This window comes from Excalfactoria chinensis, chromosome 5, assembly GCF_039878825.1.
Source record: "Excalfactoria chinensis isolate bCotChi1 chromosome 5, bCotChi1.hap2, whole genome shotgun sequence".
Classification (NCBI taxonomy): domain Eukaryota; kingdom Metazoa; phylum Chordata; class Aves; order Galliformes; family Phasianidae; genus Excalfactoria; species Excalfactoria chinensis.
The window spans coordinates 48850885-48869726 of record NC_092829.1 but is presented as its reverse complement, the minus strand read 5'-3'; the positions used below and the strand labels follow the sequence as shown (position 1 = coordinate 48869726).

Genomic DNA, 18842 nt, shown 5'->3' with positions numbered 1-18842 from the left:
GTGACAACAATCACAAGGTTGATAGAAAAGTCCAGACTTAGGTCCACTCAGAACAGATCTGCTTCCTTTCCTGCTTGTGTTCAGCCAAGTTGCTGTCTTCAGTCTTGTTCTCTCCCTCTCTCTCATTCACTGGGAATATATGTTTGTGTATCAACAGGCTTTAGAGGCTAACCCAAACCTCTGGGGACTTTTTCAGAGCGGTCTGGGGTTAGAAATGAGTCGAGTAGGATGGTGGTACCTTACCTGCTATGAGCCTCAACTGAGACAACATGTTGATGATAGCGGTTGATGGTTTAAGTATAGGCCTTTCTCAGCCTGCACCAAGAGCGCACAAACTAAGTTCATCTCATGCTGTTCTGAGGGATGCTCTGAGCTTTTTGGTGACGCAGCTTCATTGCTTTCTCCTAAATATTTAGCTATGCAAGCTCGTGCTGTTCAGCTCCGGAACGTCTCAAGATGGAAGAGGGAAATAAGCCTGTCTGGAACTGAGCCCAACGTTTCTCTGGCAAATGTACATCAAATAAAACAAAACATTTACAGACGTAAATTAAGAGATGAGAGATCAGAGGGGAGGAGGAATGGGGAGCCCAAATCTCTCTTCTGCTGTGTCCAGCTTCAACTCAAACATAAATACTAGAGTGGGAAAAAGAGAAAACGATACACAGACAAGAACGTGAAGAAGCTCCATGTTCCAGCACAATCTCAAACTTGCCAGGAAGTCAACCTAGAATGAGCAGGTAACAGTGATGTCTTACCTTTTATGGGAGATCTTCCATTTGTAGGAGTTCTCTTAGTTTCTGCATGGCCGTGTCTACCCGGTCTTTCCCCCAGCATTGGCTGATTCTGGATTCACAAATCCTGTCTACAACCAACCGCAGCGAATAAGAGTAATTTTACATCTCACAAAACACTGGAGAAGAAACCTAAGACAGGACTACCGAGAAAAAACTCAGATTTATTTTAAGAATAAAATGATCTGCTTTAAACCAGCATGCTTAAGACAAGTGGAAAATGATAGAGCTGCTCATCTACGGATCAGAAGGGAACTGGTTGCAAATCAAATCATTTGTGAGTAATTCAGGAAAAACACACACACAAAAATCATTTGGTTCAGACATGGCCAAAACCAATCAATCTTAAGGCGTGTTGAACAGATCACAAAATGCTACCACAAATACAGTGCAGTTATAGGAGTGATAAAAGTCCGTCCTGTGTAACAAATGTCTTCAATTTTCTCTTTCAACAGAAACTGCCAACTAAAATAGAAAAGAACCAGGGAGATACGAGGAAGTCTGGGAAACACAGAAATATACATCCATACAAAATCACAGAGAAAGCTGCAAAGAGACGGTTCAAGAAGAGAAAGAAGCCAAGTTAGCAGGGATATGGGAGGGCAGATGCAGAAATACTCATGGAAGAGATCACTCAAGCGTACCTAATTACCTCAGTATGCAAGGAACACTCAGCTGGAGCAGCTCCAAGCATAAAACTGATTCCCATGCTTGGATCCTGCTATGCAGACCCTGCATTGAGAAGGTGTGCTACATGCTGGTAGACAGTTCATTGTCTGAGCTGCTGGATCTCTGCTGCCACAGGCTCACATTTTCAGGAGAGAGCCTCACACACAAGCTCTATTGGAGGGAGGGGATCCCTCAATTCAGTGCTGGATTTGAATTAACAAAAGGGCTTCTCTATTCATCATTATTCTGCAACTTTGGGACTGTCAAGAATAGAACAAACTGTAATGATTGAACTTCTGCATTCATGATAAACTAGCACTGGTGAAGGGGATAATTAGTCAGACGAGTGTGTCTGGGGAGCAGGAGTCAATCTGGGACATGTATGCTTGACAGAGCAATCACAGAGCTCTGAGATGGTGGCGGGGATGTATTCCAGGAACTGGGAATTATGGAAATGCTCAGACCAGTGAGCAGCCGCAGTAACAAAAGCACATACCAGATTGCCAGGCCACATGAGCTTGGGAGGAAACTTCAGGCAGGAATGGGAGAGCAAACGAGGAGTGGGAAGCTGACGTCACCAGGGATACAAAGGACTGCTTCTGACCCCTGTGCAGGCCCACCACCATCACAATTCCCTCTGTGAATATGTGACACCCACCCCATCACCAGCCATTAGCAGACCTGCCCCTCTCTCTCTTGCACAGACTCCCATTTCCACAGTAATTAGACACAACCAGATTGTGCTGCTCTGAACACAGCAGCGGAGCAGAATGGAGCAAAGCCAGCTGAAGCTTTGCTTGGGGTTTCTTTGCAGACTGCAGCAAAGGTCAAGTCTGCTCAAGCCCACCAATGCCTTGTCAGTCTGGGCTGTGGTTTGATCTTAGTATTGCACTTTGACCAGAGCAATTAAAGAGAATCCATCCAAAGTCCCCTTCCAGGCAGGCCTGCATCAGGATGGCAACAGAGCCCTTGCAGAAGAGTTTGAACTCAACAAGCTCAGCACCACCTCTGGGCTCTGGTGTCAGCCAGCTCTGACCCTGCACAAGTTATCTCTCACACCACAGCACCCAAGTCACAGGGGACATTAGCTCTGCAGAGACTCTGAATTTTGTTGAGTGCATTGCATGCAAGGCCCCACAGGGCTTACCACAGTATAAACAGAAAGCAGCTGGAGCCTGGTGTGCCCATGAGACTTTTCCAGCTGGGAGTCTACAGGAACCAAAGAGGAAGCAGTGAATCTGCTGTCCCCAGGAGACTTGCCACTGCCTTGTCACCACCACTCTGAGCACCTGGGGACCTGGGAAGAGGAGCTCAGCCCGCAACGTTCACCCTTTGCCCTCTGTGGGATTGACACGCTGGGAAAGTTCTCCTTCTTCTATTCCTTTCTTCATGGCCCAGCCTCTCCTGTCTCATTTCTGTTCTCTTTCCCCTCTCTTCTGCTTTGGAGCTCACCCAGATGTTCTGCTGCCTCACAGTAAGCATTGACTCATGCTCACAAGCAGCAGAGATGTGCACGGGCAATACTTACGCATGTGCACCTCAACTTAGCAACAAAGATTCATGCTATCTGAGGTGCTGGCTTTAAGCTCAACAATTTCTTCTGCAAATAATACACAGGCTTCCAGTATTCACATACACTATGTAGTTAGGCAAAGCTAGAGCTTGCAACAGCAGAAGCTCCCCTAGATCTTCAAGTACACTGATTTCAAGGGGATTTATACTTAAGCCCAAAGAACTGGTTATTGTGAGGACTGAAAACAACAGAAGTAGGACGTAAGAGAAGTGGAAAATGAAAAAGTGGGACAGGCATATACTTGACCTACAGTATTATCTAATTGCTCTGAAAATTAGAACATCGCAACCTTTGCAATCATTTGTGACGCTCTCCAAATATTGCTCAAAATATAGCGCTATAGTTTTCACCCACACTTTCAGAAGTTACAGGGAAAGAAAGGCCTCTGTTTAGAAAGTGACATCCCAGCCAACGTGGGAAAAAATCTTTGTGGTGTGGGAAGATTGAGCTGAATTAAAGGAAAAAAAATTACCGACTCTAGAAAAGAGGGACTGAACTGCCTTTTCCATTAGAAAATGAATAGAGAAAAGGGAGAAAGGAAGAAGTAGGATAGAGCTCACAGGGGAGCACAGTAGCCAACCTGCCTTGCCACTGCTCTGGGTCCCAGATCTCTGATGTACTTGTGCCAGATTGCCATCCCGAGGGGTCTCTTGCCCTAGATTCGGCCAGGTTAAAGCCTTCCTCAGCTACTCCCCAAAAATGTCAGACCTACGTCAGCATGGGGAGAAGTGCTATTCTGACAAAATACACCACGTCCTGAAGGAGAGAGGGGGTAGTCCTTTTGGCTGAGGTCTGCGGATGACGTCCTCTGGGATATCACTCAGTTATGGGCGGCACATCACCAGGAAGATATTGCTGAAGTGGGAATTCAGGAAAATAGGAAAAACCCACAGAAGAAAGGACCAAGCTGCCAGAGCTGAGCTGTTCCTGTCACTTGGCTGAGAGGCAAAGCAAGTATACTGGTAAGCCTGCAAATATGGCAGAAGGATTTTTTTATATACATGAAATATACTAATCTAGAAAGAAGGGGGGGAGTGAGGAACCAATGAAAAAATTATACAATACAGTAGTCCCGAAAGTTTTATAATGGGAAGGAAAATGTAAGACAAGCACTGCATCCAGCTTCCTGCACTCCAAAACCTGTGTGTCCTCATGTTCCCTAGGAACCCAGTGGGTGCCCTCTCTCCAGCCCAGCCCATGTCCCACTCCAGCCTGGGGTCACTGGCCTGCTCCAGGGCTCTGGTAACGTGGAAGCACACATGACCAAGGATAGGTTGTGTGAAGGCATCTTTCATCACCAGCTCCGTTTGCACGCCCAGCACTTCCTCCTGCACTTCAATCCTCTAATTGTATCCTGACCTGCCATAACCTGCGGTGCTGTTTTTTTAAGATCTTCTAACCAAACAACACAAGTGATCCTGCTGATTTCAGCGTACAGGAAGAAACCACTCAGTGGTAAGCAACAATCAGGCCCTGAAAAGTTCAGATTGAAGCATGTCAGACTGTGCTAGTGACTGACTCAGCTCAGTGACTCCTTGATTAGGACACAAGCAGTGCAGCACTGCCTTCAGGTGATCTTTGCGTGCGAATGCATTAGGAGAAAGGAATGTGCTACAGCTCCTCAGGGATGCACAGCGAAAAACTGCAGCATGCCCATATAATGGGATAAGAGAGCAATTTCTTTGCAGGATTTTAATCTCTGTGAAATCTGCTGAGCTGTGCATCATACCAGCTCAGTCACATCCAGAAGCCTGCACACAGAGCCACTGCAGAGCAGTACAAACCCCACACTTTCAAAGTCTGGGGCTTTGGAGAATCCAGATGGCACGAGGTTGAAATAGAAGAGACCTGGGAAAGACAGGTTACAGTACAGGGCCTCCAGCAGAATACATTAAATCACACAGGTCAGAGGAGAGTATCATCAATAAAAGAAAATTAAATAATTTGATAATGACTGGAGAAAGGCTTGGGCAGCCCTGCTGAGCCCACAGGGCAAACAAACACAAGGAAGACTTGGTACCATGCACAGCACAGGAACAAAAGCACAGGCATCCTAGAAGCAGTGTTTGGGAAAATACGGGCAGACAGGTTGGTGGGTCTCCCAGCCCTGCAAAGAGGCCATCACGCACTGTGCAGCCCTGCTGTGGGGGTGGGAGATTGGAACAAGCAAAGCACTGTGCCGGCTTCCACAAAGAGGGAAGAGAAATGACAAAATAAGAGCCCTAATTGCAGAGCAGAGACATGTCATTCCCTCCTCTCCACACCCCATAAGGATGTTCTGTGCAGCTGTCTCTGGCTGGAGTGTCTGCCAGCAGGCTTTGCAGAGGCATTGTCCCTGCATGGGGACTGTATGCTGGCAGAGAAATTACGTCTTTCATACACCTATTAACTGCAGTCACAGCTTTATGTGCCTCGCTTGTTAGAGGACAGTTTGTTCCTCCTTCCTCATCTACCCACCCTGAGGAGAAGAGCTTTGTCATGGGCTGAATAGGATATGAGAGGAGGAAGGATGGATGAGTAAAGCACAGGTTTGACATTCACAGCAGAGGTGAAAGCATCCCTGTAATGTGCTCATCGCAGCCACAGGGCAACTGGAGAGCCAAGGGCAGCAGCTGTGGGAAGAGGAGAGCAATCAAGGGCAGACCTTCACCATGGCCTTCCTTAGGCTCTTTCAGCAGTGCCACGCATCCCCCGTCAGTCTTCCCAAGGCTGTGCTGGAAGTTGGGGTCTGCAGTCACACCCCAGAGGAAGGGCTCTGACAGAGGCAGTGCTGTGATGCTCTTCCACCCTGCCTACAGCAGGAGAGGGGGTGGGCCCTGGAGATGATTAATTCATTTTGTTCCCTTGTGAAATAGAATAAAAAATATGCAAATGTTGTTGTGAGTCCCTCTGAGATTGACGTATTTTGGAATTTACAGCAGATTGAAAACATTTGGCTTCGGATGAAGTGTTTGATTAGGTGGGAAACAAGTAGTTTCCCTTCTGGGGGGCATTTTCTGCCAGAGGAATGAAAAGAAATGGCTGGAGTTACTCCAGCTGTAGGGAACAGAGACAATCCTCAGGGCTGAGGGAAAGGAGGTGCTGCAAGACCTGCCTCAAAATCCACAACTACCCTGACCCAGAGAGTGCTGTGGGGCAGAGCAGGACCCCTTCAGCAGATGTTCACCGATACACTGGTTGTTCACCACAGATGGAGGAACCCATTTCCAAATCTGATGTATGTGAGCCAGAAAGTGAGATTTTATCTGCTTACATCTCTCATTACCCTTCCCGCTGGAGATTCCCTCATCCAAGTGGGGAATGTGCCACCTGTGCTTTTCAGTCACTTCTTTGGAGTCATTCCACTACTTCAATAGCAAAACCCAGCAGAGCGTGGCACCGGGTGGCCGAAGCACCCAGACATCAGCCCTCTCAGAGAGAAGCTTGGGCATGGCTTTCATGCACCAGAGGCTTCTTTTGCCCAGGGAGCAGATGGTAACCTGCACTAACAAGCTGACAGTTTATCTCAGGGTCCCAAATGAAATCTGAAACATTTTGTCACAGAAGCACCAAAAATCGGTCAGTACGCGCCTCACGCCACAGATGGTTAAAAACAATATTTTTACCTAAGCTAAATTATTTTCACCAAAACTGATCAATTGCTTTGAGCAAATAGATACTGCAATTTTTGGCAAACGGACGCTACCCAAAAGGAAAACAAATCTGCCAAGATAGAGCGAAAAACTAAAAAGGAAAACACACATATTTATCATTTTTCAGGCAACTCTTGAATACAGAAAATGGAGTGTGTGGCAGAGCCGTGAACTCTGCGGTACCAGACAGAGGCCCAGAACTTCCACAGCAGCAGCAAGGCCTCCTCCATTCCTCTGCCATGAGGGATCAGCAAGGGTGCTGCAAACCCCAGATGGAAAGCCAAACATATCCTGCAGTAGCAGCTTAGGGGTCCTTTTGTGCCAGCAGCCAGCACCTCAGAAAATTACCTCACGCCAAGGTTTTGGGGGAGAGGAGCTCAGCTCTGCTTTCTGGCTTCCTTGACGTAAATGCTTGCAACACGCTTACCGAACACGCTCTCCTCCAGGGTCAGTTTGTACTTGTTTGAATATTTTTCCAAAATATCTTACCAGGGTCATGGGAAGTGCTACGCAGCCAAGTCAAGTGACAAGCATCAGCATGCTGTCAGCGCACCAAAGCAAAAACAAACCTCTCTGAGATAAATTAGAGATTCAAATAACTAAGCTAGCAAGAAACAAAGCCAGCCATAACGGCAGGGCATGAAAGAGAGAAACATGAGGGTTTCACCTTTGCCGGTGAACCCCATAGCATCCCAGTGTGGCAGGCCCGGAGGAAAACAGCAAGATGGCCAATGCAGAAAACACTATTCTCAGCCTTGACCAACCAGCTTGTAGTTTCTCGTGCAGCCTTGGCTTTACAGGAAAACAGGTGGGTCTGTTGTACTTCCAAACTACCACCAACCACCTGACCAGCGCATAAAGCCAGCAGCAGAGCAGCTGATATGAACCCAGATGGTCTGTCCCCAGGCCAGGACTTCAGTCCTTAGCAGTCTTCTCCCAGTGTGACCCACAGTTTGATCTAGAAGGTAAACACAAAGGGCTGTGGGTGAGTTTTGCTTTTCTCTTATGCAATTGCCTTTCTTGGAAACTCACCTCTCCAAGATATCTGTTTACAACAAAACTGCCGCACAGAGAAACTAAGAATCCCACAGCTGTGTAGTTTCAGTACCTCATAAAGACACTTGGAAATGGATGTGGTGGGCATGCCATGGCTTTAGAGATGTAATATTTCAGATTTTATTCGAGACCCATAATAGGGTAAAAATACATAAACTTGTGACATTGGGCCTCTGAAGGCTCTACTCAAAATCCCCAGGAGATTTGGGTTCTTTTGGGTGTTTTTTTTGTTGTTTTTTTTCCTAACTCTAAACATATCTTTGACCAAATTCCCAAGAGAGTAACATCTCCTGCACAATAGAAAGCACTAACATGACTTGCTGTTGAGCTTCAGGTATGTTCTGTAGAGACAGAACAGAGAAAATGACTTTATAGCCTCTGAGGAGATACAGCCTTCTCTTTACACGGAGTCCTAGAAACAGCCAAACCTATTCTCCACTAGATGAGCCTCCAGAGCCTGCGTGCAAGCAAGGCTCAGGCTGCACTGCCATTTATGCTGCAATAACAGCCACTTCTATCTAGGAGCATAACAGCTGTCCCCACAGATCCAGTCACATCCGCTCAAAATCTCAGCACCAAGAGGATGGGTGTTTGATCTCAGGATTCCCTCCTGTAGAAATTTCCAATGGGAATAGAAATGCAATTTGAAACAGGCATAATAAAAGGTTTACAACTATCCTATGAAACTTAAGCTTCACAGAGCTTATTTTCAAAAAGGCTCATGTGTGGTATTTACAAAATGTAAGACATCAGTAGCTGTTAAACAAAAATGCCGGTTGTTTACCCCCCACCCCCCAGTATCATTGCTGCTTAGCACAAATAAGGACAGCAAATTGATTTGGGAGCAACAAAACTGTTGAGCAGCAACAAAACTGAGGAGTTTCATCAATGCCACTGAAGAGCCAAGATTCCAGCTTCCCTGGACCAAGAGGAGTTCTATCCCAGCCAGGTAGAAAACACCAGGACCACAGAGCAGTAACTGAGGGGCAAACACTGGAAGCTATGTTTCTGAGCAGCACATAGATCACACACATGGTACAAGTGAGTTGTCCATCAGCAGAATACTGACGATTAAAATGAGTCAAACCACATCAGTTTCCACGAAGTAATTCTGCTTCACGACATACACACTTTCTAACTACATCATCTTTGCTGAAACATCCTTAACAAGCTCTATTCAGATCATCTTGCTCCTAAAATTACAATTACTCTTCAAACAGACAACACAAGGACTGTCATTAGGACACTGTCAATGCAGATCCTTTGAGTACGCAGATGGACAGCCAAATTCTGTACCATCAGCTGTAGCAAATCATACACACGTGCTTCCTTCACCGATTTGTGACAGTGTTTAGAAACACACTGGGTCACAGTGAATAGATGGCATGACCAACCAGCTCTGCATGATGACTGTGGAGCTGTGACACAGTGTAGGTAGGAGGTCCTAGGGGGGGCATACAGAGACCAACTTTGCTTTGAAAAAGGTACCCGAATAGTCAATAAAAGCACAGCTAAGAAAGAAAGATACATTCCAAGGGACAACTAACAACATATTTTCTTTGTGTTGAATGTATTACGCTGAGAAAAGCACAGCCCAGAGCCTGAAGCATTTAAACAAATACACAATCCAGTGCACCGATAGTCTATGAAAGGAGGCAGTGCATAAGAAGTCTCATTTCTCTATTCTTTTGCGTTACCATCTAGGAACACGGAGTACTTGGTACAGCCACAGCATGAAGGCCATTGAGCTCTCAGCAGCATGAAGTGTCCTAAGAGACTGAAGGTCCTGAGCAATGACTGAATTCTGTTATTGCTTCTTAAAAATAGGCACCCTGGTTCCCACACTCAGAAGGGTCACATCAGTGGGAAAAGACAGGCAGGTCCCCCTTGTCAGAACAATCACTGCTGGCAGCTAGAGATGCTGGGACCCAGAGAAAAGCAGGACAGCATGATGAGGCCTCCCACATGCACAGCTACACCTTCAGATGGTGTGAGAGCACCTATGAGCACAGCCTGCCCTACAACCCCTCACAGACAGCCCCAGCCAGACTGCAGAGTAGCCTAAAATCCATCACCACGGCACACTGCCCAACAGGGGACAGCAAGCTCCACCTGCACACACTGTTGCAGCCCGTTTGAGGCACCACATTTCATTTTGCAAAAGGAAGACAACTGCCATGAGATATTTTTCTCTTCCACAAGTTCAAACTTACAAGAGCTAAGGGAGAAAGGGCCTCTGTCCCAGCTGCATAAATAAAAATATTTCCACACAGAACAGGGCTGAAATGGAGGTTAGATAAGCAAAGCCTTGGCAGCAGGAAAAACAAACAAAAGCCAATCCCTGCTACTCCCACCTCAAAGCAGCCTGTTCTGCCATCAGCAGTTTGTCACATAAGACCTGCAAAGACTCACAAACAGGCAAGACCAACTCGAGGAGGTTTCTCTAAGCCCTGCCGGAAAGAGAAAGGGCTGTCGACTGGGTGATCTCAGGCTTGATGATCCCAGTGTTGTGACAGGACAAGGCTGCACCCACCAAAGCCAGCCCAGGTTGTTCAGCTCGAGGAGGGAGAAGATTCTGGCCCTCACCTGAAAGTCATCCTAACTCCTGTCCCAAAGGCAGACATGTAGTGTCTGGAGCCTGTTCAGCTGGACCTTGCAGGATCACAGCTTTCAGCATGCTTTCCTTCAGTGAGAGCCCATCTCAGATTCAGCTAGTAGTGTGCAGGTTGGCTCCTTCTGCTGGAAGCAGTACCACACTGAACACAAGAGGTACTGGGGACTTTTATGGATGTTTCAGTGCTCTCTGCTACACTCTTCTCCAAGGGAGCCAGGACTCGCCCAGTTCAAGGGCAGAAATGATACAGCCACACAAAGGAAGCTGCACCCAGGGCCACCCATGAGCTGGTTCTTCCCACGTGGACACCCCAGCCCTTGAAGTGAGGTCGGGCTGAGGAATGTCTTTTTGGCTGTGGGGATGATTCAAGGCAGTTCTGGTGAGGGCTGTGCTCATTCTACCACAGCAGAGCAAAACAGAGCTTCAGCAACAGAAGCCTCTCTCCATCCCCCCCCCCCCCACACACACAAGCTCTCTCCCTCTGATTTTACTCCCAGAGTCCAAAGACTGCTTTTAACAAAGACTGTTGAGTCATTTCCTAGCCCTGATGTTCCATCTACCAAATGCTTCGGATGACTGATGTCTTAAGAAAGAATCCAGCCTGTTCCCTCACTGCACTTCTGAAAGCAGCTGAAATAGAGCAATTATACCCGATTTCTGTGACAAAGAACGAGGAGTCCTGTCATTATCAGCGCTTCCCCTCAGAAAGGCATGGGTGAGAGGAGGAAATACATGAGCAGTGTCACAACAAGAACAGGCTGACGCACACCGTGCCTGCAGCATGCTGAGAGCCTGCAACAGGAGGTGCCTGCACGTGTGGAAGGACTGAAGTCTATGAAATTCACCTGCGCTCCCACATGACTCACAATGATGCCGCATCCTCTCATAGCGCTCCCCTCCACACACTCCTTTCTTCCACCTCAACCCATAGCTGTTTGAACCACGTGGCCTGGTTACACCTCAGTCAAGTCCTCTCCATCTCCTGGCTAATTGGCTCCAAAAGGCAGAAACTAAAGAGTGAGTAGAAGGGCCAGAAACGGAAAGTGTAAATGCAAGCAAAAGAAAGGTTCAGACCCACAGTTCTATGCCTGGAAAGTTATATGCTGTTTATACTGTTGGCAGAAGACAGACTTCATGAAGAAGTCAATACATGCTCATGTATCTAGGGGTTGAACATAGCCTACATCCCTTGGATGAAACTCACGCACGCCTTCCCAGCTCCAAACAACAGTCCCAGAGAGCAGTTATTGCAGTCACTTCGTTTCTTTCAGCAAGAGGAATATCGTTGGAAAAAAATCACCATCTCTGCAGCAGGGTCACTGACCCAGCCTTGCTATAGCCACAGCAAAGCTCTCTTTAAAGCTGAGCGCTTCTCTCCCTGGAGCAATTCCCTGCCCCTGACACCAGTGGCTGTCAACTCATCTCTCTGTTGTCATCTGAAAGAAGGAATAACAAGTGAAAACCACAAACCGGGGTGGCCTGGGAACATTTTGACAGCCTGACAAAAGGAAAGCAGAGGAAGTTTCTATTTGTTTATACTCTTTCAGATCCTGGAATAAAGATTTCACTGAAAAAACATCGTGACTTCCTCTAACCAGATAAAGAAAATGAGATGTCAGCTTGTATCTCATCAGATTTTTCTGGTGTAAAAGCTGAACCAGATATTGAGATGGATGATGCCATTCATTCAAAATAACGTCCCTTTTGTGAGGCACAACCTGCATTTAAATGCACAGACTAAGCTAAGCCTGCTAAAAGAACAGAGAGTACAGAAACCTCTAAACCACCCACTCAACCTTGCAGATGCTAAACAACACAGCAAGCAAAACAAGCAGGGATGACAGTCAAAGACACAGTGGTCACACAGAAGTGGCTGAAGGGTTACTCAAATGCTGCCCGAGCTGCATGGCCCTGCCCTCCCACCCCCCAGAGACCGCTTGGGGAGATGCTGGGTTCCAGCTCCTGCAGCAGCTGCTGAAAGTGAGACCTGCTGATGGCCCATCATGCCTACACGGCCTCCCCAGGCCATGGCCACAGGGAAAACATAGGGAGCAGTGACCTCCTGACTCTGTTGGGCTTCTCACCTCCAGCTCTGCAGCACATTTCCCAACATGTGGCACAAAGAGAAGCATGCTCACAGTGCTGCAGTGCACCCCAGCCTCCCTCCATTTAAGTGAATGCAGGCTTGGACCCTGCTGATTTAAGGACTTTGGGATGAATTAAGGAAATGGAAGGGAGACACTGGACTAGAAAAAAAGTAGATCTCAATAACAGATTCAACAGCAGGATGTGATATAATTTATGCAACATGTACCAAGGGGATTTCCCTTGAACATTAAGCCAAAAGACAGCAGATGATGGTGGTCAAGCAGTGCAGCAAGCACCTGGAGAGGCTGTGGGATTATTCCCTGGGGAGATAATCCTCTGGATACAGGCTCAGACAACACAACACAACTTTGAAATTTACCTTGCTTTGAATGTAGGGAAGGACCAGGTGATCCTCAGTAATCCCTTCCAGTCTACATTAGACTCTATTAAGGTACGTGATCGCAAGTTACCATTAATAACTGGTAATGTTGTAGCTGGAATAAAACAGGAGCACAGAGATGGTTATTTAGGAAGGGAGCTGTGATCAAGTTGAAGAAATCAAAGATAGAAAGATTTAGCACCAGAACCAACCTTCGTGTGCCCCACTGCCTCTGAGGCCAGGACAGCTGGGCACAGGAGTGACCTCTCCTGGAGGCTGCCAGCCCTGCAGTCCCACTCCTGAGACCTGCAGGAGCAAACCACAGGCTCGGATCACCTCCTCTTTACCGGACTATTAGAGAAAACCCTGGCAAATCTCTGCAGTCCCCAGTATCAGCTGTATCCCCAGTGAGCCCATCATCTCACAGCGGGCACCCTCGGCAGCGCTTCCAGCCTTCACTGGCAGGAGAAAAGAATATTTTGCATTGGGTTTGTACTTGGCAAGAGTGGGGTCATCTGATAACAAATTGTTTTCTCTTTTACCCACGGAGTTCTTTAAGCAGATGCTGGTATACATTTGCAGAATCAACTCCAGTTAACCAGCCATTGGAGCAGGGTGAGATGCAGGAAGGTGAATGTAAAGGACAAACATTAAAAATAGCAAGCTAATTAGCCACGTAATCACATAATTATGGAATAATTTGGGTTGGAAGAGACCTCTGGAAGTCAGCTTGTCCACACTCCCTCCCAAACAGGGCTGATTAGATCTGTTTGCTCAGGGATTTATCCAGTTCAGCTCTGAGATCTCTGGAGACAGAGGTTCTCCCTTCTCTCTAGGAAGTCTACATGGTTTTTAATGGGAAGCTGGCCTTGTTAAAACACACGTTCCCATATTTTGTGAGGTCATAAGTCTATGTCATGAGGTTCACTATATCAACACGTCTACCTCAAGAAGCCTTCTACAGCCTCACTTGTTACTCTCATATAACAATGGCGGTGAGGCTGTTCATACACAAAAACCCAAACAGGGCTCATTCATGTAGTAGTAAGTGTCTATAGGTGCACTGTAGATGACAAGATCCTGTGAAGCAGCTCTGGGAGGGCTGATTATGAAACTGATTCTGCCTCAGGATATTCCATGGTACACAGTCAGATGAATTTGGCCCCTTAACAGCACAAATTGTAACGGGTTCAGAAGAGAGCCACAAGAAAGATTCAGCATCTGGAAAACATATTTCTAGCAAAATACTTAGGAAGGTCAATCCAAGTTTATCCAGCAGAAGGTCAGAAGATGTCTCAAGCACTGACGGTAATTACCAGTACAAGAATAAATGATTAATATTAGGGCTCTTTAATCAGGCAGAGAGGAAAAAAAAAAAACAGACATATAATTTGTTGTGGTGGCTGAAAACAGAAGCCAGGCAAATTCAGAAGAAATCAGGGTGTAACGTTTGACGAAACCATTCACCATTAGGGCAGTTTACCTAGCAATATCACAGAGCTTCCATAACCTCAAGTCTCCAACTGAAGTCTCTACGGTCTTTTTTAAGATGCGTTGTAGCTCAAGAAATGCTGAAGCAGAAATTATTAGGTGAGATTCATTGTCAGAACAGATAATCATAAAGTTTTTCCCGCTCTTAAAACATGAAAAGCACCTAGGAAGAATGGCCAAGACTGTGGGAAGTGCTGAAAGGCATCAGAGCAAATTCTGCTGTTATAGATTTCTCCATTACTAAAAGTTATCGTTAGAGAAAGAGGAACCTTCTTTATAAAACTGTGTCTCCTTTAATAAAGGTGAAAAATTCAACAAGATCCCTCTTGCAGCTGCTGAGAACTGAAGGAGAGAAAGGCCTTTTCTAGTAACAAAAGAGGTGACACAAAGCAGTATTCCTTTCTGCGCAAGTTAATTATACATCCAAAACAAAGTAAATTCAGATTTGTTTTGGTGCAGCTGAGAGCAGAACCAAGCCTCCTCAGTGAAGAAGACACAGATCAGTACCCTCATGAAATCAAACAAAGGAAGGTGTGTAAAAATTCCCATCTGGATGCTGCTGCACACCATGGGGCAGGCTGCTCCTGGTTCCTGGGAGCTGGCCTTGTGCTACTGTCTCTGCAGAGGCTGCTGGTGCTGCACAACAGAGCAGCACCAAGGCAGCCGTGGGGTGCCAGTGCCAGCTCACAGCTGCAGGGAAGCACACAGTTGTGATGTGAAACCAGATGGCGTTTTGGTGGTGGTTTCACTTTTCTGGGTTCGTTCACATCTAGAAAACTCAGGAGGAGGCAAACTATATGCAGACAAAAACAAACAGAACCAGCCAACAAAGCAGTTCATGCAAGAGCCTATTCTGCAGCCTGGGGCGAGCTGTGCCCTGGTGCTGCCCATGCTGGGACCCGGGGCTGGGCATCATGCTGCGAGTGTGGCACACAGACAGGAGGAAATTTACAAACCCAGTTCCTCAGACAGATGGGAAAGGAAGCAGGAACTCAAAACAGAATAATGCTTTACAGAAAATAGTTTTTTTTCTAAAATAAATCCCAAACAACTACCATCTGGTTCTCATTCCAGCCCACAGACAAGCAGATTTCCAGCTGAAAAGCAGCAGCAGATGCCTGGACACTGCTCTGCAGGATGTTCAGACTCAGGCTGAGCAGGCACTGGGCTGGCCCCACTCTCACGCACTGTTGTGTGACCTAGGAGCCTACTGTTTCCTAGGAGTGATGGCAGTGGCACATGGAAGATTAGCCCCCAGTCTGTCAGCCAAGCCAAGGGCTCCTGGAACCCTCTAGGATTACAAAGATAAGGATGACACCATTCAGAGCCCACTCAGTGATGGCCAGGAGAGTACCTTTCAGCTCCCCAGAGCCACCCTAAACAGCTGCAGTGCCCCACAGTGACCTAACAGAAGAATCAGGACTTGAAGCAGCATGGCACTGACCTGGAAGCACAAAGACTTACCCCCTTTCACACTTGTTGCTTAGCAAGCCAACACCTCCTTCTGAGCGGAGTCTTATAAGGCAGACAATTAGTGGTAGCAGAGCCTTAGTTCCCATCAGTCTATGAGCAGGTGGCAGCAGCAGGTGGGTTGAGGCTGGGATGGGGGACATCTGTGTGTGTTTGACCTCCTGCTCTGAAGCCTGGCTCACCATTCCTGCCTCTTTCCCAAACACCATAGGGTTTTTTTTCCACATCTGCAGAACCAGAGTCAGATGAGGAGAAGCCATTCTTGTAGGTAGGGGCTGTCACAGCAGGATACTCACCGTCTTTTAGAGAGGCCCAGCAGCCATTCCCACTGTGTTGCAGCCAGTATCCTGCAGGACCAAACCTCGCTCACGAGCTTCCTGGGATGGACGCCACATGATTTTGTATATGAAACAGAGGGAGAGCACATACATGCTTTTTATAAACAGCTGTCAGCGTGAGGATCTCTACCACAGTTAACATATCCTCGGGTCAGCTGCAGTTGTTGTTGTGATTGCAAATGGTTTTTCAATTATGGCTCTTCACATCCAGGAGTTTGTGTTTTAAATATTTTCAAAGCATTATGCATAAGCACATGGCTACATAAACAGCACACACGCCCTCAGTACTCACGCATTACATTTACCTCTCACGTGCTCAGCCACCAGTCTGCTAAAGGCTTGTGCTGTGCCACAGCAGACAGGACTTGTAGTTAATGGCTCCTCAGCTCCTTGTGACAAACCAGGAGAACTGATTAGCTTGGTGTGGTTCTGAAGAAGCTGGTTATGCTCTCTTTGAGATGCAGTAGTACCACCGAGCAGCCTGATGGGCAGAGTGCTGGTGGAGGTGGTGAGGCGACAGTGAGGAGCAGACAGCAATCCTTGCACTTGTCTTGATATGTACTAAAAATAGAGGCTCTTGAACCTGATTCACTGTGTGAAGCCTGCATAATTCAGGCAACTTTTACCAGTAAATTGCAGCTATAAAGCAAAAACTCCACAGCCTTAAAAGGTCTCTTGAAGCCCATCCAAAACAGTACTTGGTCCAAGTGCCTTACACAAGAGGGTGAAGGAGGAGGGGGTGGGATAGCAAATGCCAAGTGAAGCTCAGGGCTGGCAGGGAGAGAACAAACTTTGCCCCCAGCCTCTGTGCTGTGCCTACAGCCAGGACAGCATGTATGAGAGTTCAAGGCAGAAGGGTGTCCTCTGCTCCTTCCAGCTCCCTGCCACACCTGCAACGAGATGCCTTCCCCTCTGCTGTTTGTTAGACCTTGGTGCTGGTGTCACCAAGGCTGGGGCTGATGCAGCTGAGGTGGGGAGCTGCCAAGGGCTGCATCCCTGCTGCCTTCAGTGGCACAGCTGTGGCTCAGGGCAGCTGCTGTATCCCGTGCCAGGAGGAAGCACTACCAGGGTTTCCCACTTGAGGCTGCAGCACTGCTGCAGAGCCATTTGTAGGATGCAAATCAGGTTTTTCTGTTAAAGATCCATCCTGAAGCACTGCAGGGAGCAGAAGCAGGGGAGGCAAGCATGGTGCCACTCAGCAAAGCAAAACTCTTCCAGCCTCACGAAAAACAAATCAGTGCTCAAGCAGCGAGCAGGAGCACCCCAGTGTGAGTCAGCCTGCACTCTTCCCTCAGCAATGCCTGAAGGCTTCCCACTCGGCAGCCAGAGACATCTGTGGGAACAACAAGCGAAGCAGAGCTGACAGGAGCAGGGGAATGAGGCCGACATTCAGTTTTCACTGGGAGTCTCATACAAATAAGGTGAAGTATTTCACTAAGAAGCATAGCAGCCCTGCTGGAGCTGGGAGGATGCCACGCAACCAGTGGGACACGTTTACAGGCATTTTTCAGGCAGCAGTGCCTAGGTCACACTGATGGAGGCCAGCAGAATGTACATGGGTGGCCCAGTCAGCCTTCAGCTCGGAACAGTTACAAACACGCTGGCTGCTTGCCTCCAGCCCAGTGTCCCTTCTTCTCTTTTGGCTACAGACAAAGGGGAAAAGTCTGGCTGCTTGGAAGCTGGTCTCTGTCTACACATGAACACATCTGATGCAATACGCAGTTGGATCTCAGGTAGCAGATGAGAGCAAAATGGGAGGTACCATCGTATTCCCTCAGCGTAGCCAAGAATTTCTTGTAGTTATGCTGCTGTTCCACATTAAATATCACACCCTCAGTAGGTCTTTTGCACAGAGCTTTCTCACAGTGCTCTTTTGTCCTGCACTTTGGAGGCCTGGTCTTGCATACTGAGGTGTCAGCTGGTCAAGATCAGTCCAAGAGGTCTTCAGAGTCATTCTGGCAAATGGTGAAGAACAGCAAGACATTGCAAATGTATCAGTACATTCCTTCATTTCTCCTATGCTGACCTCTGTCAGTCCCCAGGATCTCTGGTGGTACCTCCATCCTCCTATCAGCTCTTTTCCTTTGCCCGTCACCTCCTGCCCAGGGACAGCAGGCATTGGGCCACCACCACACATACTACTCTTAGGATATTTCAAAACTGATTTAATACTGGTGAAAGATCACAGCCCCAGAGCCAGAGCCAGAGCACTGAGCTGGAACGGTAGGGCAAGCTGCCCAAATGCTGCCCATTATCAAAATGCCTTCAGGGAAACTGGGAATTCAATCTTCATGGCCCACTCCATGGCTGCTTCCCTGGGAATGCCAATTAATGCTCAGTATTTTCTAAAACATAACTTTGAGCAGTTTGTGAACTCAGCAAAGACTGCAAAGGCACTGCAGACTACCAACTGTCCATGGGATGGCTGCTAGAGAGGATTTTTGGACCCAGCCAGCCAGGGTCACACTCCCACCAGTGACCAGCAAATAAGAGGCTCTGTAACCTTTTTCCCACCCCACTTCTTGCCTCCTAATGACTACTAAGCTGAATCTGAAAACATTGACACTGGTGACAGGAACAAGAGCTCTGATTCCTGGGAACAAGTGCTGATGACAGGGGAATCACTGGCTGTAAGCAAAGCCTGGTTCCCGGGCTCTGCTCCATCAGAGGAATGTTTCCTTATTATGTACCCAAAGTCTCCCAGGGGGGAACATGCAGTAGGAGCACAGTCAGTTATTTTT

At 47.4% G+C, this 18842-nt stretch overlaps 1 long non-coding RNA gene across 1 annotated transcript; it reads right to left on the bottom strand.

The window, feature by feature from the left end:
- Nucleotides 1–12820: 12820 nt before the first annotated feature.
- LOC140253652 (uncharacterized) lies at nucleotides 12821–14374 on the bottom strand. Its single transcript, XR_011903932.1, has 3 exons — nucleotides 14286–14374; nucleotides 13015–13108; nucleotides 12821–12917 (listed from the first exon to the last, which is right to left on the bottom strand). It is a non-coding gene; the product is annotated as an uncharacterized lncRNA (long non-coding RNA).
- Between the last annotated feature and the right edge of the window lie 4468 nt (nucleotides 14375–18842).